Genomic DNA, 22,964 nt, shown 5'->3' with positions numbered 1-22,964 from the left:
CGAGGGGAACAACTTTCTTCAGCATATTTACGACCAAGTCCTAACAGCGCTATCTACGCCAGCTCAATCCGGAAGCAGCCGACGATGTGCAGGAATTGGTCAGTCAATTTGAGAAAGTGCTAACTCTTAGCACGAAACTGTCATTGAGGTACGTAACATCAACCCAAATTTTTGGATTTGTACAAAGAAACCTTTAAATATCTTCGTACTACATACATTTTAAATGGCGTTTTTGTTACTAAAAGTGGAGGTTATAGCGCTCTCAACGGGCATACTCTCTATAGAACTACTTTTTGTCCAAATTTTGCATATGATGTATATAACATCTGTGTTGTCGTTGCTGCTCTTCTAAATTAATTTATAAAATGTCCGCCAAGACCAAGATTTTACCTAAATAAGTGACTTCATTTGAAATATACAACCCTTTGTGTGAAAGATTAAGGTCATGGCTTTCATAGGGGGTTTATCATGGGTTTCATCTGCAATATCACAAATTTACAAGCAGTATGTTATTTTTTCCGTAAATTTTATTCCCTGTACTTGGAGCTGGCGGCAGGAAGGAAAAACATACAATATGGATCCACCAGCTCCCCCAACACATCTTACATTACTAATGTTTTACATGTATGTTTAACAATTTACCGCAAACAACATAGAACATTGAATGGTTTACAATGAATGAATTTTAAACTTATACATTAAAAATTAAAAGGGTTATAAGGGTTGCATGACAATGTTTACCCAGCCTTCCCAAAGTTTATTGAAATTTTGCGTTTTTAGCGTATTATAATAATACTTCAATTCTTGTTTAAAACTGATTAAATCGGGTTTCCGTTTGTTAATTTTTATTTGTATAATTTCCCTAAAAGACAGTAATTATATTCCTCAGATAAATTACCATCCAAGAAGTTGTTCCATATCAGTGCATTTTGCTGTTGTGTCATTTAGACAACTGTTAGGTTACTGACCATTGTTTAGAGTAGACTATTGAAGTAATCCTGTGTATAATTTTGTTTCATTTTTATGGACAGGATTTTAATATATGACCTTGTGAAAAATGTTGAGTTTCTTTTTGAGGCCAGTTTATATATATATATTACTTGTAATGGGCTTCTCCAGTGAAATCCATAATCATACACAACTAGTCTTCCTCGTAGTGAAATTGCCCGTCGTGCATATTACATAAACCCAGATTTGTACTAATTTAAGTATACAATTGATAGATTTTCCACATCCGATCTTTTTACCGACTATAGTCCCTCTGATTGTTGACTGAAAAAAAATGGCAGATTATATAGACTAGCCTAAAGGTGGGTCTCTTGATCTTGGATTGGGTAGGGAGCAGAATGATCTGCGGCTGGGGTTCCGAACACACCCAAAACTACAACAAATTAGACGAAAAACAGACCCCAAAATATACTAATTTTCGGTTATTTCTGTTACAGTAAATTACCGTAAATTTGTCCAAATCTGGAAATAAATTTCAAAATTTATTTTTATTTTTTTTTAATTGGAGAAAGTTATACCAAAAGCATAAAAATAAACCTTAAATCTGCGGTACCCACCTAAGAACCTTCTATACAGGGTGTATCAAAATAAAGTATACAGTTTGAAAAATGCCACTAGACTAAAAAGTATGATGTATTTAGTCAACATGCTATTGTTGATAGCTGCAAAAAAACATCTTGTCCTCCCACAACTGTAACATCACTGGCGTGTGACCATTAATAAGGACTCAGTTTTGTGGCTAGTTTTGTGAGCCGATTCAATTGCGCAAATTCAATTAAAATCAAAGCAACATGAAAGCTTATGTTTAACCACTTTCTTTACAGTAATTGACAGTCTTAATCTTCCGCATGGCCACCATGCCGTTGTATGCAGATATTAACTCTCTTCATCATGTCAATCACGCCACGTCTTATGAGAGATCTGTCCTACCTGGGGATGTCAACTTGTGCAATTATGTGTCTTTGAAGTTCATCAAGGTCTGTAGGAGGACTTGTGAAAACCTTTGATATCAGATTGCCATACAAGAAAAAATCCAGAGGTGTAAGATTAGGAGATCTTAGGGGCCATTCCACATGGTGCTTTAAAACAATCACATGATTGCAGACATTTAATACCAGCAGTTGCAACAGTTAATTGTAAAACAATTGTGCAAGGTGTTCTATCAATTACTGCAAAGAAAGTAGTGAAACTGTGATTTTCATGTCATTTTAAAGGACTTTGCGCAACCGCATTTTTACACGGCTCACAAATATAACCACTGACTCCGTATTAATGGTCACACATCAGTGGTTTTACAGTTGTGGGAGGACATGTTTGTTGATGCAGCTGTCAACTAAAGCATTTTGACCAAATAACTCATGCTTTTTAATTCACTGGCATTATTCAAACTGTATACTTTATTTTGATACACCCTATATTATATATCGACTGCTCAGTGCCCACAGAATTAGAGAAGGAGAACCGAGACTCCCTATACCGCCACGTACAATCGAGCCGTCAGCGATGGGGAGAAAATTGGGGTATTCGGGTCCTTGCCGACGGTGCCCTGAGACGAAAGAAAACAATTTTTGCGTCTCATCTGAAGCGTCTTGGTACTCGCGTGCAGGTCGCATCAAGTGCGTCTCTCAAATGCTCCATCATTCATGTCGCGCTTGCATGACAACGAATGCCTCGAGCGCATTCCGAGGGAAACCGAATACCCCCAATTTTTGCTCCATGCCTGTATCAAGATGGCGGTCGAGTCCTGGTTCTCTGGTTTTAATTCTGTGTTAGTGCCAGAAGTGGGTAAGTGCAATAGCTGACTTAAGATGAATACTATATACCGTGTGGAAATTGTCAAATGTTCACCAGGCAACTATTGCACTTATCCACTTCTGGCACCAAGCAGTCGATATTATTCCTAAAGATCAGAAATCACGGGAATGCTTCATGCCTCATAATCCAACATTTTAAAAAAGTTATTTGTAAAAACAGAAACCGAAACCTCCTTATGTAGCCTAAAGTAAATATCTTTGTTGTGTCTCAATATCGTCTAGCATTCTTTTTCCATCAATCACAACCGTCCAAATTCGTGTCCGCCATCACCATGGCTCTGATCTATAATAAACAATTGAGAAAAAGTACAATGTCGTCAAACTTTAAACAACTTGCCGTTTTGGATACATTCTTAATACAAAAATAACGATATTAATAAGTAACTACAACAACACGAGTCGTTTTATATTCGTCATATTATATTAAGTTGTCCCCACAATATAGGTCTGTAAATGGAAATAACGTAGTAATAAGGTAACTGATATTCATAATGTACAAAAAAACATTTAACATGTAATACGTGAAATACAATGGCACACAAGTCATCTAATTGTTCTGTTACTTTCATTGAAATAGATTCGTTTTGGAGCTGCAATCCTGCCGAAAAAGGTTGCCACACCGAAGCATTCATTGGCCAATTTCCTTCCCCTCTCCCTATTGCAATGTTGATTTACAATTATGTTGGCAACGTATTTGGGTTATGAAAATGAACTTGGAATTTCGATTCATGCACTTTCCCACGGTGGAAAAATTTATCTCAATTTCTTTTAATACCGTTTGTGTCCACCGTTAAGAAAAAAACAGTTATGTTCTATTGTTCAATATTGCTGTCCATCTTTAATACAGTAAGCCAAAGAATTAAGGTACCAGTTGTGTTCACCCCTGTATATCCCAAATAAAGACAAATATGTCAAAATGAAAACAAGCAGTCAATACCTGTACTCTTTAGCTCGGATTTAAGATCTTATTTGTTGAAATTGCTTGAGAATTAAAGAAACGGTGATCTAAAACCTAATGAAGAAACGAAATCAAAAGGGCTTACTATGTGCGCTAGGCGCTCAACATGGGGAAGATAATCAGTGAAAGCACGACGCTTGTTCTAACCCTAACCCCTAAGGGCTTTTTGGCGACAGGAAGGAAAGAAGGAAAGAATAAAGAGAGAAAAGAAAGAAAGAAGTTGTTTGCTCTGGGTGGGATTCGAACCCGAGACCCCTCGCATGCCAAGCACTCGGTCGGCGACACTTTGCCACGGGTCTTGGGCTTCGCTGGCTGGCGAAACCGTGCCTATATATCACTTAGGGCGATTGCGTCATCACACACGTGGGATGCACGCACGAACAGCGCATATATCAAGTAGTATTTTGTAGTATACAGGCGGGTTAGGGTTAAGGAAGCCTACACTGAGTTTCGATAGTGGTAACCTAACACGGCCCTGCAAGGTGCTAACGCTTCAAAGTGTTCATAGTTCTGGTCGCTAGGGTTCAAATCCCCGCACAGGCATGGAATCCTACGTAATATGTATCATGTTCGCTTCCATCTAGCGATCAATAACCTGAATAACCATTGTGTAATTCAATTCAATGCATAAGCTCATACACATGTGGTTCTTTGATGTCAATCGCATACAATATAACCCGTGATCAATAATGAACGTTGGTCAAAAGACGAGCTTACTGAAGTGAAAAATTATGTACATGCAGATTCATCATTTATGCATATTGCCTTGAAAATCATAAAAAGCAACTGCTTGATCAACCCAAATGATTTTATTAGCGTTATTTCTAAACCAAATTTCAAAACCACAAAATGTTTTACCTAACTTTTGACCCAGAAATGTATGAATTTGATGAGAAATTGTGATGAAAAATAATATTTTACAAGTCAGATTCAGAAAGAGAAAATCTCATTACACACGTTAATTACATCACAATCCAAACATAGATGGTTAAGTTCATGGAGAATGTTACAAACTATTGTATCTTTTGCCATATTGTTTTTCTATAGGGAATAATGTTTTATCGTTAAAATCGGACATGAAAACCTATCAAAAACACAACAAAAACGCGCATGGCTATTTGTATATGCATGAAACAAATTATAAGAATTGTACGGAAGTGGCCTAACACTTATGAAGGCTGTATCTTAAGAAAGCGCATGGTCTGATGCTAGAATCTTGGCAAGGACATTCTGGTGAAATAAAGAAAAATATATGTGATTGATTTTGTGTGACTTTTGAGCGTTAAATCAAACAAAAATTTAAAAATTAACAAAATGCGAGTAACTATGATGTCATCAACATGACAATAATATTCATGATAAATAATAATTGCTCCCTAAAAAAAATGGTTAACAAATGGTGTGAATACATCGCACGACCTTATAGTTACTGTATCTAGAAATTTGTGCAAGTCACTTGTCAATTTTTGCCAGAAACGAGCCTTTTCTACGGTTACTGCCCAGCTCATTAGCGCGATATGGGATATTCTTTACCTCGAGTTTACTGCCCTCTGTTGACGACAGGGCTTCGAACTCTTAGCAAGGCGATCTAAGAAGTGCAGGGCCGTGTAACCCTAACCCCCTAAGGGCTTTTTGGCGACGGGAAGGGAAAGAAGGAAAGAATAAAGAGAGAAAAGAAAGAAAGAAGTTGCTTGCTCTGGGTGGGATTCGAACCCGAGACCCCTCGCATGCCAAGCACTCGGTCGGCGACACTTTGCCATGGGTCTTGGGCTTCGCTGGCTGGCGAAACCGTGCCTATATATCACTTAGGGCGATTGTGTCGTCACACCACGTGGGATGCACGCACGAACAGCGCATATATCAAGTAGTATTTTGTAGTATCCAGGCGGGTTAGGGTTAATGTGCTAATCATTGGATGCGCGGCGCTAGTTCTTTTGTTCATGAACGCTTTGTGTACAAATCAATAGGGCATGCAATGAAGGAAACCGCAACTTTTGCATTGGTATCTTCCTTGAGTTTTGGGATCGCCGTGTCTTTATTTCTTGAACAATTTCAACGAATTAGGTCTCGAGCTAAAAGATGCAGCTATTGGCTGCAGGTTCCAATTATGACATATCTGTCTTTGTTTAGGATATAACAGGAGGTGAACATAACTGGTACCTTAATTTTTTGGCTTACTGTATGTGACGTGTCATGTCAAAAGGAGACACTTTTGGGCAGGATCGTAAATGGAGAAATAGCCAAAAATCTGCGCGGGGTGATTTTTTCACAATTTGGGTTTGTTGGAAATTTTGGATTTTATTAATGTTAAAAATATTGTCTGATAGTTTTAGACCGAAAAATAACTGGCATCTTGTCTTTTTTGAGACACTTTTCAAGGTAATTCCTATTCTTAACATTGTTAATAATATTTTTAAAGGCCGATATCTCAATTTCCAATTTCATAATACCATAAATTACGAACTCAATATCTTCGCTTAGGAATGTCCGTTTTCATTGAGGAAAACGGCGTTGTGAAGCAAAATATCTCTATATTTGATATGTAAAAACCTCAAAATTGTCTCCTTTTGACATGACACGTCACATATATCTACCGTCGTACATGGTAAGATCATCAACCTTGAAATGGCAGATATGTCGGTGGATCCAGCATTTCTGAATATGTGCATTGCATAATTTCAAATTAACATTCATACATTAGAAATGGATAGCTTTTATACATTTCTTTGTAGCTCAGCGGTAAAAGCGCTGGCTTGTAGCCTATAGGCTATTGGAGTCGCGGGTTCGAATCCTTTTGTCGGCTTTGTTACAATTATTTTTGTCCTCTAATGATAAGGGAGAGGGCAAGCTGAATATGCAGTTGTAACTATTATACAAAGATAATGCAGAACTACATACTTAACTCTGGCGATTGCGTGCAGGTGTTGGTGAGGCAACGAATTTCCGCCAGGATTGTGGTCAACGGGACTTTTATGTGATGAAATTAACGAAAGGTCCATTTAGGAGCAGAATCCACTTTTTACATTTCTTCGCAAAACCAGCTCTACATTTTAGAATTTCCACACGCCTAGATGCCATTAATTACAACTGTTCACCCTGTCAATTATTGTTTCCCTGATATGATTTGAATGCAAAACAATTGACCTTTTTAGGAAATCCAATAAGCCTTTGCCAGAACACCTGAGATGAAATGACGACATCTCAGGTGTACTCGTAAAGGCTTATGGGATTTACCGAAAAGATTGATTAAATTGCTCACCCAGTAAATCCTTGGGATTAAAAAAAGGTTTGATATTTAGATATGTCAGACAATGCTGGTAATGGTGTATTTTGCTATAAATTGTAAAAAACAAAACAAAAAAACAACCGCGGTGATTTATAGTGCGCTCTAGACGTCTAGACGTTGATCCACAAGCCTCAGGACACTTTACAGGTTGTCACTGACCTCTACGACCCCACATCATTCCATAAACCATTTAACAACAATTCATGGACTTTGCTGCTACAGGAAGCTCACACCCTAGAATTCCACAAATAGCCTTCGCAATCAGGATCAACGAGACAATTAGCAGTAAGTTCCTTGTCCAGGGGTAATTCAAACTAACTAAAACTAACTTTTCCACGAGAGCGTCCTAGGCACCGCCAGGGTTCGAACCCGCAACCTCTAGAATCATAGTCGAACGCCTTATCGATTGAGCTATCTTGACTGCTTACAAGATGAGTCTCACTCGATAAAGAGGATACATCATAAGGCTATGATAAAAACTTATTTTGTTTATTCAACGGTAAAAATTATCTCACAAATGCATTTTTTATTGGGGGTGGGTCGGTCGGTAAAGGGCAAACAAACCTTTCGAATGGCAATTTAATCTCATTTGGTTGGACATTTTGTAGTCCAACGATATCGGAGGCGTCCTTCTTGATCTCAGCATTGTCATTACGACGTGAAAACATGCCATCTGTGTATCCTGGTAGGGGGATAGCATCAACTTCACAGATCAAAGATGGATTCATGACCATCAAGATCATCGCGCAGAGGATGACCATTTTATACTGCATCGTCATGAGATTGGTAAAACTGTAAGATAAAATTCATGAAAGATTTCACAATCCCTGTTTCTTTCTTGTTGTCGATCGTAAGCGTATCAATACTATATAGGCCTTTGATTATTTTAGGCATTGCTTGAAGGTGGGCATGCGAAAATTACTGCACGCCCGCCGATATGCAGGCCCGTCACATTTTGAAAGTCAGTATTGCTGACCAATCCATGCATGCTGTAATACATGTATTTTCGAGTGTCAAGTCTTAAAAACTGTCAGTGGTCCAGTGTAACATTTAAAATTTTGCAAATTTGAGTTCGGGCCCTTTTTTTCAAAGCAATGATATAAACAGTGTAAAATGATGCACCAAATGGGTCCAATATGAACTTCATTTTGCACAATTTCCCAACTTACGACGAGGGGGGCATCCCTCTCAGACACCCCCCTTGCGTATTGATAAAGAGCTGGCCGTGTTCGCTTCTGTATTGGACACCCGTATACAACATATGTTTTAAGCCATAAGTTAATAATTGCACCTAAGAGTGAATAATGGTCCACAAATAGTTTCATTTTCACACATTTCCTACTTTTTCTAACAATAATAATCGTCCACCAAATGACTTCAATTGGGCTTTCATTTTGCAAAATTTTATAACTTCTCAAGGAGGAACATCCCCCCTCAGACACCCCTGGCTGCGTATGCATATAGAACTTTTCGCTTCTGAGATCCCCGGACCGCGATTTTTTCAATTTTATCTAATCCCCCCCCCCCCCATGACTCCTCTAGATCCGCCATTGATTAGAGATACGTGTGCATTTTCATGCAATATTTAATACACGAGTTTTTCATTTTCATGATTAACAATATTATTTTTTACCATAATACCGTTTAACTTTAGAAAACCAACTCTGTACTTTCATCCAGTTGTCAAAAATGATAATTCAATTAAATGGATTGAATTTGAAATCCTATTCTTTTAAGTATATTCAAATATATTTTTTACTATTATTACATTTTATAGAAATTAATTTCAAGCAATTGTAGGCACCTGTTTGCATTGTATGCATTTTGCAGAATACCATAAACCTAATGACATTACTGAACCTGGTGTGTACTATCATGGATCTGCAGGTAATTAAAAATAATGACAAGTCAATTAAATAAATCTACATTTGTGACGTGTCATGTCAAAAGGAGACACTTTTGGGCAGGATCGTAAATGGAGAAATAGCCAAAAATCTTTTTCACAATTTGGGTTTGTTGCGAATTTGTGATGTTATTAATGTTTAAAATATTGTCTGATAATTTCAGACCGGAATATAACTGGCATCTTGTATTTTTTGAGACATTTTTCAAGGTAATTACTACACTCAACATTGTCAATAATATTTTTAAAGGCCGATATCTCAATTTCTAATTTTATAATACTATAACTTACGAACCCAATATCTTTGCCAGGGAATGTCCGATTTCATTGAGGAAAACGGCGTTGTAGAGCAAAATATCTCTATATTTAAGATATGTAAAAACCTCAAAATTGATAACCTGCCCAAAAAGTTTCTCCTTTTGACATGATACGTCACATTTACCCTTCGCAATAAACTCAAACAATGTTTAACATTTTATAAAACATAAAACCGTTAACAAGACATTGGTGAATCAGACGTATACGTGTACTTTCAACACGTGACTGATATTTTATTTCAAGTTGTCCTTACGATGATAGTACGTCTGTTATGTTATTAAATTTAAGATTTTAAAATATAAGTTGTGTACCACAAGGGTAAATTCTTGGACACCTATCCTTTATATTAAACTCCTCAACAAAAGTTTGGAAAGTTTTTTGAAGCATCTATATCTCAAATTATTTGTGACATGTTCATATCGTGTTGCATATCAATAGATATTTTAAAGGGGAATAAAGTAGCTATCAATTGACATGCAACACGATATGAACATGTCATTAACAATCTGAGATATAAATGCTGGAAAAACTTTCAAACTTTTTTTATTGAGGAGTTTATATATAAACGAAAATAAATACACCAAAGAAGTTCCCATTAAATTCTCTCTGCTGATTACACAACAAATTATATTATATTCAAGTTTGACACAGGTCTCCATATACATAATGACATTATAATGCTTTATAATTTTAAAAAGAGTATCAAATGTCAAATCATGTATCTTAAGGTTACGCAATGTTTTGACAACATCAAATTTGATTCAGGTCATTCAAAATCATTATTTTTTCTGAAAATAATTATCGTATGAAGAAATGCATCTTAAAGATTTTAAACATGTTAAAGGGCCAAGGATTCTTATCTTAGTCAACCTTTTATTCTGAGCCAAAAGGTTATATACCACTTATAGGCCTGGGCGATACATGGAAATACGACGAGTAGCTATTTGTTTGCATGGCAAAGACTGAAAAGACTGCATTAAAATCGCTGAAATTGACCAAGTTGTATAGCCAAAAAAGAACTTTTTAGGGTTTGATGCTTCAAAATCAGAAATGGTATATTTTCTCTCATTATGTGACATTTGTGTTGTAATAGTACTAAAATGCATACGCACGGCTTCGGTTTTTAGTAAATATTTGCCCTACCATATTGTAACTTTCAGCTTCGAGGGCGCACTGCCATTTTAAGGTGTTTACGGTTCAGTGCATTAAAACAAGAAAGGTCTTAGGTCAACCTATGTTGAGTTTTTGATCATTTGGCATCTATATCATATAGTTTTACCTGATATTACTGGCATTTAACTGTGAGAGTTCTGAAAAAAATTCCACCCGAAATTAGCCATTTTCCCATTGAAACCTGTGTAATACAAAATTAGTGGTATTGAACTAAAAGGAAACCTTTGTTACTAGGGTTGGAATGTTTTACTATATTCAAATCAGATGTAGCTCGGATGAAAGGTCCTCCATCATATGAAAATTTTGACCTTTCGTATTGAAGATAATTATACATTACACCTATAAAGACCTGCAAATTTCAGGTCTTTTTGGGAAGCTACATATACTTTAAGTGCATATCATTTGATTTTAAGTTTACTTCGAGGACCGTTAAATGTCAAAAATATAATTTTGTATTATACCTTAAATTAAAAAAAATTATAATAATTGATATCACAAGGCTATTCCTCGTATTCAGAATGCAATTTGGTATGTCTGATGTGCTCTCAGGTCCCATAAAATAACTGTGCAAACGTCGCGTCCAGTCGATATCCGAGCCCTTAACATCCAAAATGAGTCAATAAAATGTGTGATTTTAACGCGTGATCTTTAAAAACACCCCTAGCAACCCCTTTCCAAAAACCTCGTCTCCGCTGGCTGATCTTTTAGATTTTACGTTTGGTTACGTGCAGTGACTTTTTTCTCCTAAAATAGCCCCTGCACAAAGTGGCGTATAGTGGATACGCCACTATGTGAAGCACTTTTTCCTATGTTTACGGCATAAGTTTGGAATCCTTTTTTTTTTCATTTAAAAGCTACAATATGAAGTAAATATAGTACAGGTGCTTTGAACACTTGGAAACAGTTTTCATACAATGAATTCGAAATTATTGCAACAACACAAGCTTGTTACAAATCACCATTTTTTAAAACTCGTTTTTCTCCAAAATGCACTTTACAATTTTCTTTACGATACGCCACTATGTGATGAACCCAATGTATTGTCATTATAATGTGAGACGTTTCGCGCACAATTTGTTCAACACGATTCATAGGAGCATATTTAGCAGGATGTGACTTTGCGAGGGAAGACTTAGTGCATTAATCAAATGTAGGGTATGAGACTCCATGGATTGCTCGTAACCTCCGTTCTGCTACAAAATAACATAAGTTTTGCCCAGAAATCCAAGATGGCCAGTAGTGTCCAGGGGAGTTAACTACTGCACTTCGAAACTTATAAAAAGGTTAAATAAACAAACTTTATATAAAACATGAAACGATTTAAGATTAATTCGTTTGATATTTTAAACATTTCGATCTGAACAACGTGCTTAATATATACATTCGTTTTATAACTCATATTTAAACATATTGCACTTTTCACAATAACATTCTTTACACATGTTAAGGTTATACGAGGTATTGTTGGTCGAAGCAGCCAAAAAATGATTTTCATTATCTGAATCAATATATTATTGAAAAATAACACTTTGGTGTTTTGCAAAAGTTCATTCTACAAATCATATACTTTGAAAACTTGCTTAATTTATTATTGTTAATGAGTTATGCACGTTTTTCAAAAGTGTTGTTGTTGTTTCAGCCCTCTTTACAACATAACTCAAGAACCACAGGACCTACAAAAGTATATCTGTGATATTTGAATTCTTCTACACGCTCGCTATGAATTGAGCAATGCAATTTTGCTAAAGCTCACTACCATTCGCAAGATGCTGTGAACTACATTTTTTTTTGCTGCTTCGACCAACAAAACATCGTATACCCTTAAATCGTTTCCTTGTAAATCAATTAGCTATACCCGGCGATAGATGGTCCAATATAATGGTTAAGGTTGCAGTCCTGTCTCTCTGTCAGTCTCACGATGTAAGTTATGATGTTTTGATCATAATACATTGATTTATATACTAATGTATGAAATATCAAAAATATCTCGTGATTTCGGGCTATTCCAGTTGAAATTCATACAATCCCTATTGCAGACATGACCTTTAATCTTCCACACAGAGAGTGTGAATATTAAAAGTTACCTGAACGAGTGACTCCATTTGAAATCTACATGCCTGTGTGAAAGATTAAAGTAATGTCATGCATAGGGGTGTGTGGGTTTCAACTGGAATAGCCCACTACTTGTGTAGATAAGTACCCAAATTTATGCCTCATTTACAATTGAATACATGAATACAAAAGCCACCTAAGTCCATGCGAAGTTATTTTGAGAGAAAAACCCGTGTATCATTTTAATTCCTTCAGTTAGATTTACCTGGTCAATATGGTAAGTTTTACGTGCAAATGAGTGGATTAACCTGTATTAGGTATGACGATTAGCATTTCAGGGACTTCGTGGGGTTCATTTAAATTTTGGACTTTTTTTGAATCATATACAAAGACAACAATGTTAGAATGAGATTACCAATAGTAAGATAATACAAAATAAAGCACACAGGTATGTATAATGTTGATAAGCACTCTGCCATGTAATACAAACCACACACTTTCCTTTATTAAACCCATTTTTTGTTCAAAAGTCATTCTCTAGCAATGAATCTGTTACGAGTGGACTTTTATACATACTGGATTTCAATCAATGTGTTACAAGACTCAAATCATGGAATTGGGTGATTCTTTCATACATGCTATTTTTCGCATGCACAATAGACACAGAGAATGAATTTGAGTTGTTCTTTCATGCATATGACAGGCCTATGTATAGCAACAATTTCCCATGCTTAACTCAATTTGGCCAAGTATGGACTTAGGTGGCTTTTGTATTCATATATTCAATTACAATTACAATATTGCAACTTTTATGACAAATTATTAAAAAATGATATTTTTGACATTTAACAGTCCTAAGTTTAAGTTTATCAATCTAATGATATGCACTTAAAGTTGAAAATTGATACATGTCTGGTTCACTAATGTATTTCACTAATTAATTTAATTGACTTGTCATTATTTTTAATTACCTACAGCTCCATGAAAAAGGGAGCACTGTGGCATAGCGGAACGGGCACTGACTCATAATCGGAAGGTTGCGGGTTCGAGCCCCGGCGACGCCATCGTGTTGTGCCCTTGAGTAAGGCACTTTATCTCGATTACTCCTCTTCACCCAGGTGTTTAAATGGGTACCGGCATTCTTAAATGCTGGGAAGGTAGCAGACTCGCTGTATAGGAGGTGTAGCGATCCCCTATAGCAACATTACATGGAGGAGTCTGGCCCAATCGCCAATGAAAGAGAGATGGGCACTCCGATCACTGTTTATACAGGATCGTCTCCTTTACTTTACCTTACCTTTACCATGAAAGTACACACTGTCATTAAGTTTATAGTATTGATGGTATTGATATGCAAAAACGAATGCAAAATCTGCAAAAATGCATAAAATGCACACAGGTGTCTACAATTGCACGAAATTAATATCTGTAAAATGTAATAATAATAAAAAAAAAATCCTTTTGATTAACTTAGAAGGGCATGTTTCATTTAATGTCATTCCATGATTTAATTGAATTATCAATTTTGATAACTCCATAAAAGTACACAGACCCTCTTTATTAAATGTTGATGAAATGCACACGTGTCCCTACCATCTCTTAACCTGTCGCACAGTAGCCAGAGCGTAAAGTTCTCAAAATGTGATCAGATTTATGCAGCTTTCACAAATTTCATTACAAAAGATTAAACACACTCTTCATAAACTAAATGTCTATAGTGCTCAACTTAAAGGCCCATTCAGTGATTTGCTCATCCGGACGATCGTAAAAATCATCAAAATTCAGATTTTGGTACCTTTGTAATTGGCATAGATGTGCTAACATAGCCTGCTAGTGGTTCGGTCGAAAGCCGTGTATTTTAGACAAAATAAAGCATTTGCATGATTCTGGACTTTTGATACTGACAGTACAAAAAGTCCGACTCGAGATCGAAAGAAGCTCACTCTCCACGTACCAACACGCGTTGCGTATTGTTTCTACTACTTATTACATCAGTAGCTACTATTTTAAACAAAATACACAATTTTAACTGTTTTCATATTTGAATTGACCGTTAGTTTGCCTCGGTGACCTTTAATTGCTTATTTTGTTTTCTACTACAAAATTAAGCGTCTGTTTTAAATCAATTTAGACTCTACTTCCCCCGTGTTAGAAACACTGGACTAGGAAGTTTTTCCAGTCGATTGGTGGCGCACTGTACGAAAATCTCGATTTTCTCGAGGCGATCTGAGTTGAAGTAGAAAACCTTTCTAAAACTTCTGTTTTTTGACTAATTTGTCGATATTTTCAGGGGAAAAGTGGTTTAATGAAATTCTGTAGACTTATTCTTTATTTCTAAGCAACTCTGACAAATTTCCCTTTTTTAATGTTCCTGTGAAATCACTGAAAGGGCCTTTAAAACACTAAGATTAGGCATGTCCACTAAAAATTGAAGTACTTTTAAGTTGATTCAGACCTAACTTATTGGCTGGGAATTGATGAAAGAAACATTTTGGCGTTTAAATAATCTTAATCGGACGTTTCATTCCAGAGATATGGCCATTTGAGTGTTACGGTTTTATATAGGGCTGCTAGAACATGTTAAAAAGTTAAAGTCCAAAAAGGATTACTAACAGAAAGTGCAATTTTAAGGTACTTTTTCTTGATGTATTTATTAACTAGCGTTATCTGGAACATTATATTTGCTTATAACAACATGAAAATAAGATCATCCTGAAAATTTAATCGATTTTGTTGACATACAACAAAAATATAAGACCTCAAAACCCATGGTTTGTTTGGTGAAACCGCAAGCATGATCATAGATGGCCGCCATGGAAAATATCTCCATAGAGGAGATGAACAATAAGTGCATTATTTCAAATGAATGGCGGTAGTCTTAAACATTGTTCAATCTTTTACGGTCAGCACATTTTATCTTCAAAAATTATTATATTTCATCATGGCATAAGTTTGGTAATATTAATCACTACCAATTTTGAGAAATTTGCTCCAACTCAAAGGTTATCTTTAATACATTGAGCAATACACGGGGCAATACACTGTGTGTGCATGGAAGCCATGATGGATAGCATATGAAATGGACATGGTAGTGAGAAGTACATGATTTGAGATGGGCCGCGGTAGGCTTAAACATTCTTAAATTTCTTAACATCCTGTACATTTTGTCTTCAAAAATAGTTACATTTTATGACTATGTAAGTTTGCTTGTCGGATTCACTCCAAATTCGGAAATAATTGCGTTTGAACACCTGATGCACGGAATGGTGTCACTTCAACCTGTTGTAGTTCTCATCTCATTAAATTTTTCATTAAAAAAAGTTGATCTCTGCATGGAGGAAGGTCCTCTCTATTTACTGACCAATCAGGAAAAAGTTTGGTTAATGTTTTCCGGTGGAATCAGGAATTTCTTGAAACACCCTGATATAGGCCTACATTTGGATCAAAAACGAGTATGTACGCCATTTAACAGGCCTGGGATTTCTTGTATCGATCAGTTTCTCCATAGACAATACGTGTGTGAGTCGAGTGCACGCACACAGTAAATGAAAAATCGTTCTAGTGGAAACTGTATGGACAGTGGGCATCCCTACTAAGATGTCCAGTCCATAAACAGGGTGTTTATTTTCTACAAGCAATATACAGGGTGAGCCAAAAAAAGTGCAATAGTGCAAATAATCCATCTTTATTCTATATATAACCAGGTTGGACTTTTAGGATGTAAAACACATGATATATTCATTAGTGGCCTTGTGTGGAAACAAAGTAATTGAAATTTACCGTTCTGTTGTTATGACACATTTTAGAGCGATACCCAATTTTAATGGTTGTCCATGAGACATATCAATTTTGAATGTCAGCACACTCTTTGTAAGGTAGATTTGGAACAACTGCCATTTTGTTAACCTTATTGGCACTGAAGAAGTAGAATGGTGCACCCAAAGTTTTATTGTCCCTTGTCTTGTATACGTAGAGGAAACATTACTTTTAGTTGTTGTTATTTTCATATTTACCCTAATACATTAAAAAAAAACATACACAACAACACAAGCTTGTTACAAATCGCCATTTTTTTTTCAAACTCGTTTTTCTCCGAAATGCACTTTACGATTTCCTTACGATACGCCACTATGTGATGAACCCAATGTCTCGTCATATAATGTGAGAAGTTTCGCTCACAATTTGTTCAACACGATTCATAGCACATTTAGCCGGACGTGACTTTGCAAGGGGAAGACTTAGTGCATTAATCAAGTGTAGGATATGAGACTCCACAAAATGTGCTGATGGATTGCTCGTTATCTCCGTTCTGCTACAAAAGGACTTCTTCAAAAAACAGTTCAGCAATGTTTAACCCAGGATGGGGTTTTTAAAGCCTCTATCACTATCACTAGGCCTACCAGTGATTCCAGAGCAAGTGTTGAAAACTGGTAGGAAAAAAGGCGACGGAAGCGGAGTCCCCGCTGAACGTTAAAACGGATAAAATTTCACAATTTTGCGCGTTTCGAGCATGCCGGATAAGTTAATAAAACTGTCATTACCTGACTAAATGGGCTCGACCGACGCATGTTTTGCGTTTTGAGGAATTATTTTTATCTGTATGAAATTTAAAACGCTTTTTGGCCGAATTGGATTGGTTTTGACTGAATTTTTTTGAAACAATCCAGAATTAATATCCTTGCAAATATATTGAAGATTTTTCAACCTTTCACTGATTTGTTAGGGTCATTTTATCTCTTCCAGACGGAGGTTGGAAACAGCAGAAACCGGGCGGGCGCGGTGTTGATAAATTATGAGGTTCCATTCAATAGCATGTAGCTACAGGCGTCCGTTTGAGACAAACTCCGCATACATCATACACATTGACCAACAATTTATCTTTTTATCCTTTAGTTTGCCGTGTTCAGTATTATTTTGCAGGGTATGTTAGCGCAATGTACAAATTTGATTTTTGATGATTTTTTTTTCTCGAATATCTGATTGAGCGAATCACCGAGCCTTTAACCACATGAGAACTACCTGCCGATTGGCCAAAATGAATATTGTGTCCAATTGTGAACCAATCAAGGAGGGTATTAAGAAGATCATCTGCAAATGAGAGTTTGACCATAAGTCATAATTGGCAATTGAATTGAGCATTTCAAGTTCTCAACTAATCAGAAATGCTGTTAGATGGCCAGTAGTGTCCAGTGGGTTAACTACTGCACTTCGAAACTTGTTTTAAAAATGTTATATGTGGCCCGTTCCTACAAAACCAGGAATAAGTCGCATGTTTGACATTTCATGATTTGACTATAATTGTAAGCACGGGACAATAAGCTTGAAAATGATACCAAAATTATTTTACATAGTTCAATACTTTTCAAGATGTGGATAATTTTGTAAATGATACCTTGATATTTTTGCAAAATTGCTAGTCTTAGCAATGTGCTAATATTAGTTTCCTGGCTTACACAGGATTGAATAGGGATTATCATAGTTCAACTGTCAATTATTGATTAAATAAATTTCTTCTTTATAAGTACTTTCCAGGATTTGAAAGTCCACTCAGTCCCAAGGTCAAATACCATGAAATTTAGAATTCCCAAATTTAAATCTTTTATGGGAATGTCATCTTTAAAGGCCTTTAAGGCATGGGATCATTAAAGTAGCGTTCTCCGAAAAGTTTTTCGATAAATTCATTAATTTCTCAAAAAGTAAAAATCTCAGTTTAATAAATAACGGTTAAAATGAAAGCCATTATTGGGGGCCTAATTATCGTATCATTATAATAGGTCTGGCACCAATGCAAGCATTTGTTTCGGTGTCCCAAATTCATAGTAAAATATGCTGACGCTATTTTTTACAAATCGCCTAGAATTGCATATTTAGGTTTCAAGCGAAAAAAAAAAAAAGACGGGTATATTTCTGAAAAGCGTTTCCGCTTGGAATGTAGATGCCTATTGTGGAGCTTAATGTCCGTGATTTTAATTTATAAGCTCTTTCATTGACAATTTGCAACGTCTTTTGCACACCATGCGGGTCGCCTGCTTGAATCCCGATATTTTAAAAATTATGGTTTTTTAAACCAAACAACCAGCAAAAAGAGTTCTCTAAACTGTCCTCTAACCGCAGATAACATTAGATCGACTGTGCTGTCGGTAGAATTTTAACGAGAAGCAAAAGTGTTCGCCAAAGTCCGGTAAATATGGACTATCGCGGAATATGGCGTTTTAGTAAAAAGTTGCATTTTTGCCAGTGCTTTTTCTGTTCTTGCTATGAAGAACATTATGAACTTACCTCAAACGTAGAACATAGTTGGCAAATATATTCCGGTTCGACTATGACTTATTCCAGATCATCGATCTTTGCTATTGGCAAACTTATGAGCATATTTGTATTTTGTAAAATGGCGAAAAAATAGCAAAATTGGGTAACTCCACCAGCCATACTTTAACATCTAGTTCAAACGTGTCATAGGTTAGGTTGTCCTTTCCGATTTTGACAGAATGCCGTAACAAGCGTATTCAGATTCTTTCCTATATTGATTGATTTTAAACAATTGATTCGAACCAACGTCCTTGATCCTACTGTAAAGTGTTCAGAAGTTTTTGTATTTTGATCAATTGTACAACAGCTGTGCTCAGTCTGGCGTATAATAAGCGTCTCTTTGTTATTTACATTAGATAAATGAATGGGAAATAAAGAGAGTTTATTATCGTGAGTTCTATATATGTTTGTTGGTTGAGTTTATCACTATGCACAGCTCCAAGATATAGTATACAGTGGGTTTTATTTTTTAATTCATCCCATTATTTTGGCTTCAAATGGACATAAACCATTTTTTACAGTTATTACTGATATAATTTCTTCACTTTTGGTAAACCGAAATAATAAACTATAAAACCATTAACTTATGGAATATATTTCCTATAAGGCGCGTGAAAGTCGATACCGAGTTTATCGTTCCCCGCCCGCGTAACTAAAAAAAAAAAAAAAATTCCCGCGTCAAATTTTCAAAATGACAAAATAATTCATTATTTCCAAAGTATCAGTGTTTTCAAAATTTTAGCAATAATATTGAAACATATATTTTTGTTTGTAAAACATATATTCATAACTTGGAAACAAAACCAGGCTCTTTTCTAACTTTCCTAGTCCTTACCCATATAAAAACATGTTTATAAATCACATGTATGAGTTTGGCTTTAAATCAACACGCATTTTAGGTCAATAATGAAATCTGATGAAATAGTGAAAAATGAAAAAGTCACCTCACCAACCGGGAAAAAAGGGACGATAAACTCGGAATTGACTTTCATGGGCCTAATCTATACTGTCATGTTGGTGCAAAGTAAAGCATTTGAGATTGTTCATCAGGTGGTAAAAGTTGTTCCTGAGAGAATCTTAAGTCCCGTTGCCTTCAAATTTCAAGCCGTAACAGTATCAGAAATGTTGAATGATACCAGGCAGCTGTTAATTGCCTAACCCACCCCTCCCCATAAACCCCGGGCCATAAACACAACGCATGCCCTCACATCCACACACCTCGCTCTGCTTTCACTTTGCAATGAACTCCCCATTAAGAACTCAGGAAATCATTTTGTATTCTTACATGTCAAAACTAAGCATAAGCATGCCATATCTTGCTATTCGGGGGGAGCACTTCAATTATATGAGATCTACTAATGAGGCCTACTAATTTCAAAAGACTATTCGGCAACATCATCAGGGATAAATATAATAAAGGTTGTAAATGAAACAATAAAAGCGTCTGAATCAGGATGACGATAAATCCAATGGGAAAAAAGTGTGTGTGTGGGAGGGGAGGGTGGTGGATGACAAACCATGTGTTCTGGGTGATAGCGAAAGGGGGGGTCTTAATTTAAGGGTTATTCAGTGATCCCAGCGAAAGTATAAAATGGTAAAACAGATTTAAATTGTATATATCAAATACCTAAAAGTGAAGGATAAATCATTAAAATTGTCATTAGATATTTTAAAACGTTTTGGCGAGAACCGATGAAAAGCAGCAGTATTGATACAGTTGAAGCCCCGCCCCGTTCAAATGCATGTAGCTAATTTCTCTACTAAATAGAGAAATTACAGATTCATGTAAAAAATAACTTATTTTATCTTTAATACAGGGCTTAAGGTCCTTCAAATTAAAATCTTAGTTTACTCTTCAAGATTTTCAAAAATGCACGAGGTAACTTTCAATTATTAATTATTAATTACTTATTATTTTCTTTATTTTGAAATGAGTGGTTACAGCCCAATATGAACAGCACATTTTGGCACTGCGGATTTAACTATTTTGCAATTATGGTTGATATTATGCATTGATGATAATGTATAGTTAGGATGATCAAAGTTTAAAGAAACTAGCAAATAAATGTTATTAAAATGTCATTTAACAGAGAAAATGTCAAATAAAAAGAAAATAATTAAATATTTTGAATTTCTCAATTTTGGATGCGGGATGGAAACAGTAAACTCAAAATCAATTTTGAAGGGCCTAATGTTTGCACATCGACACTAACAAAGGTGCTGGGCAAGGTGCTAAAATCTAAATTTTGCTGATTCATGGATTTCTACATTCTCCGGATGAAATCACTGAACAGGTTTTTACAGCCCTACATATAGGCCTACTACGCATCAGTCACCTTCATCATATAGATCCTAGAAAATAACGCCACTGAGCTCCCCCCGGACAAGACAAATTTCAGTACCATTTAAATTGAGAGGTACTTGCCCACTGAAGCATGATTAATAGCTGCTAGTATTGCATAATATTATAAAGCGTTTTCTATCGAATAAAAATAGTCTGATCAGTACTAAAAGCGCAGAGTGATTTAAAAATATTACTATAGTCTGGTCAGTACTAAAAGCGCAGAGTGATTTTATTTATTGCATTTTTAATTAAAAGAACCACTTTTTAGGTAAGTTACACAGCTGAAGTTGTGATAGTATTGAGATACAACAATATCATGGTATAAACAAGAATATGATCCTTTGGTAAAAATTTCTATTGTCTCTACCCTTAACTCAAAAACATGCCTGGCAACTTGTACCGGGTTTTGTTGGAGCTGGTCACATTTAAACAAACTTTATATAAAACATGAAACGATTTAAGATTAATTCGTTCGAGATTTTAAACATTTCGATCTGAACAACGTGCTTAATATATATATATTTAAACATATTGCACTTTTCACAATAATATTCTTTAAACATGTTAAATCGCTTCCCTATTTAAATCAATTAGCTTACCCGGCGATAGATGTTCCAATATATATGGTTGCAGTCCTGTCTCTGTGTCAGTCTCAGGATGTAAGTTATGATGTATTGATTATAAAACATTGATTTATATATACTTATGTATGAAATATCATAAAATATCTCGTGATATCCGGCTATTCCAGTTAAAATGCATACAACCCGTATATGAAAGACATGATCTTTAACCTTCCACACAGAGAGTGCGAATTTTAAATGTTACCTGAACGAGTGACTCCGTGTGAAATCTACATGCCTGTGTGGGAGATTAAAGTAATGTCATGCATATGGGTGTATGGATTTCAACTTAAATAGCCCAATGCTATTGTAGATAAGTACCCAAATGTATGCCTCATTTACTACAATATTGCAACTGCATGCGACAAACAGATTTTTGTGAATACATAATACGTAAAATGCCTGGATGAGGCATGTGTCTGGTTGGGGTGGCTGCGGGGCGTTGATGACAATAGCGCTCAACGACAATCTTGTTGTCCGGCAAGGCCCGTAGAACTGACATAGTAGAGACATTGCGATTTACAAACGTAGACATCGGACGTACGTTGATCTATTCAAAACCACTCTCCTGTATCGAAGCGAGGTCACGTATTTAGCTATTTTTGAAGATATTCCACGTGCGAAATCGACGTAGATACATCGTTGAAAATGCACAAAATTTGTCCATTTCACAATATGTTAAAGACAGTCAAATGAACATACGAAGGAAAGTCTAATTATTATTATGATCCTTTTGTTTGTAACAAATCATTATAATAAAGGTACAGCGATGTGTTAAAAATGGACTAAATTTAAACGCAATATTCATACGCAGAGATTGCCCATTGAAATGTGTGTGATACTTTGCGTACAAAAATTACGATTTCCCATTTTGGATTCCAACGTAGAATAAAACGCAGATGCTACGTTGAAATATGCTGATTTTACCTTATGTCTAAGTCCAAGCAACGCGCCCAATTTTCAGGACGAAAAAGTCTCATTTTGAAAGTAAAGTCATGATGTATGGATGTAGTGATCTTTAATCTACCAAAATATATTTTTGGGCAACTATAATATTTGGGGAGCACAAAAAAAACCCATTTAAGTTTAAGCAGCATGTTGGTCAAAATTTTAGTCAAAATCAAAAGCGGCCTGTTTGAATTATGCAGAGACTCAGCTTACTGTTATTTTTTTCAA

At 35.8% G+C, this 22,964-nt stretch overlaps 1 long non-coding RNA gene across 1 annotated transcript; it reads right to left on the bottom strand.

Moving 5' to 3' along the window:
- Positions 1–509: 509 nt before the first annotated feature.
- LOC140170235 (uncharacterized) lies at positions 510–21,894 on the bottom strand. Its single transcript, XR_011861505.1, has 3 exons — positions 21,765–21,894; positions 7,631–7,858; positions 510–3,105 (listed from the first exon to the last, which is right to left on the bottom strand). It is a non-coding gene; the product is annotated as an uncharacterized lncRNA (long non-coding RNA).
- Positions 21,895–22,964: the final 1,070 nt, after the last annotated feature.

The sequence above is a fragment of the Amphiura filiformis genome, chromosome 14, assembly GCF_039555335.1.
Source record: "Amphiura filiformis chromosome 14, Afil_fr2py, whole genome shotgun sequence".
Lineage (NCBI taxonomy): Eukaryota > Metazoa > Echinodermata > Ophiuroidea > Amphilepidida > Amphiuridae > Amphiura > Amphiura filiformis.
The sequence above is the reverse complement of the archived record's forward strand: the minus strand, read 5'-3'. Positions and strand labels throughout refer to the sequence as shown.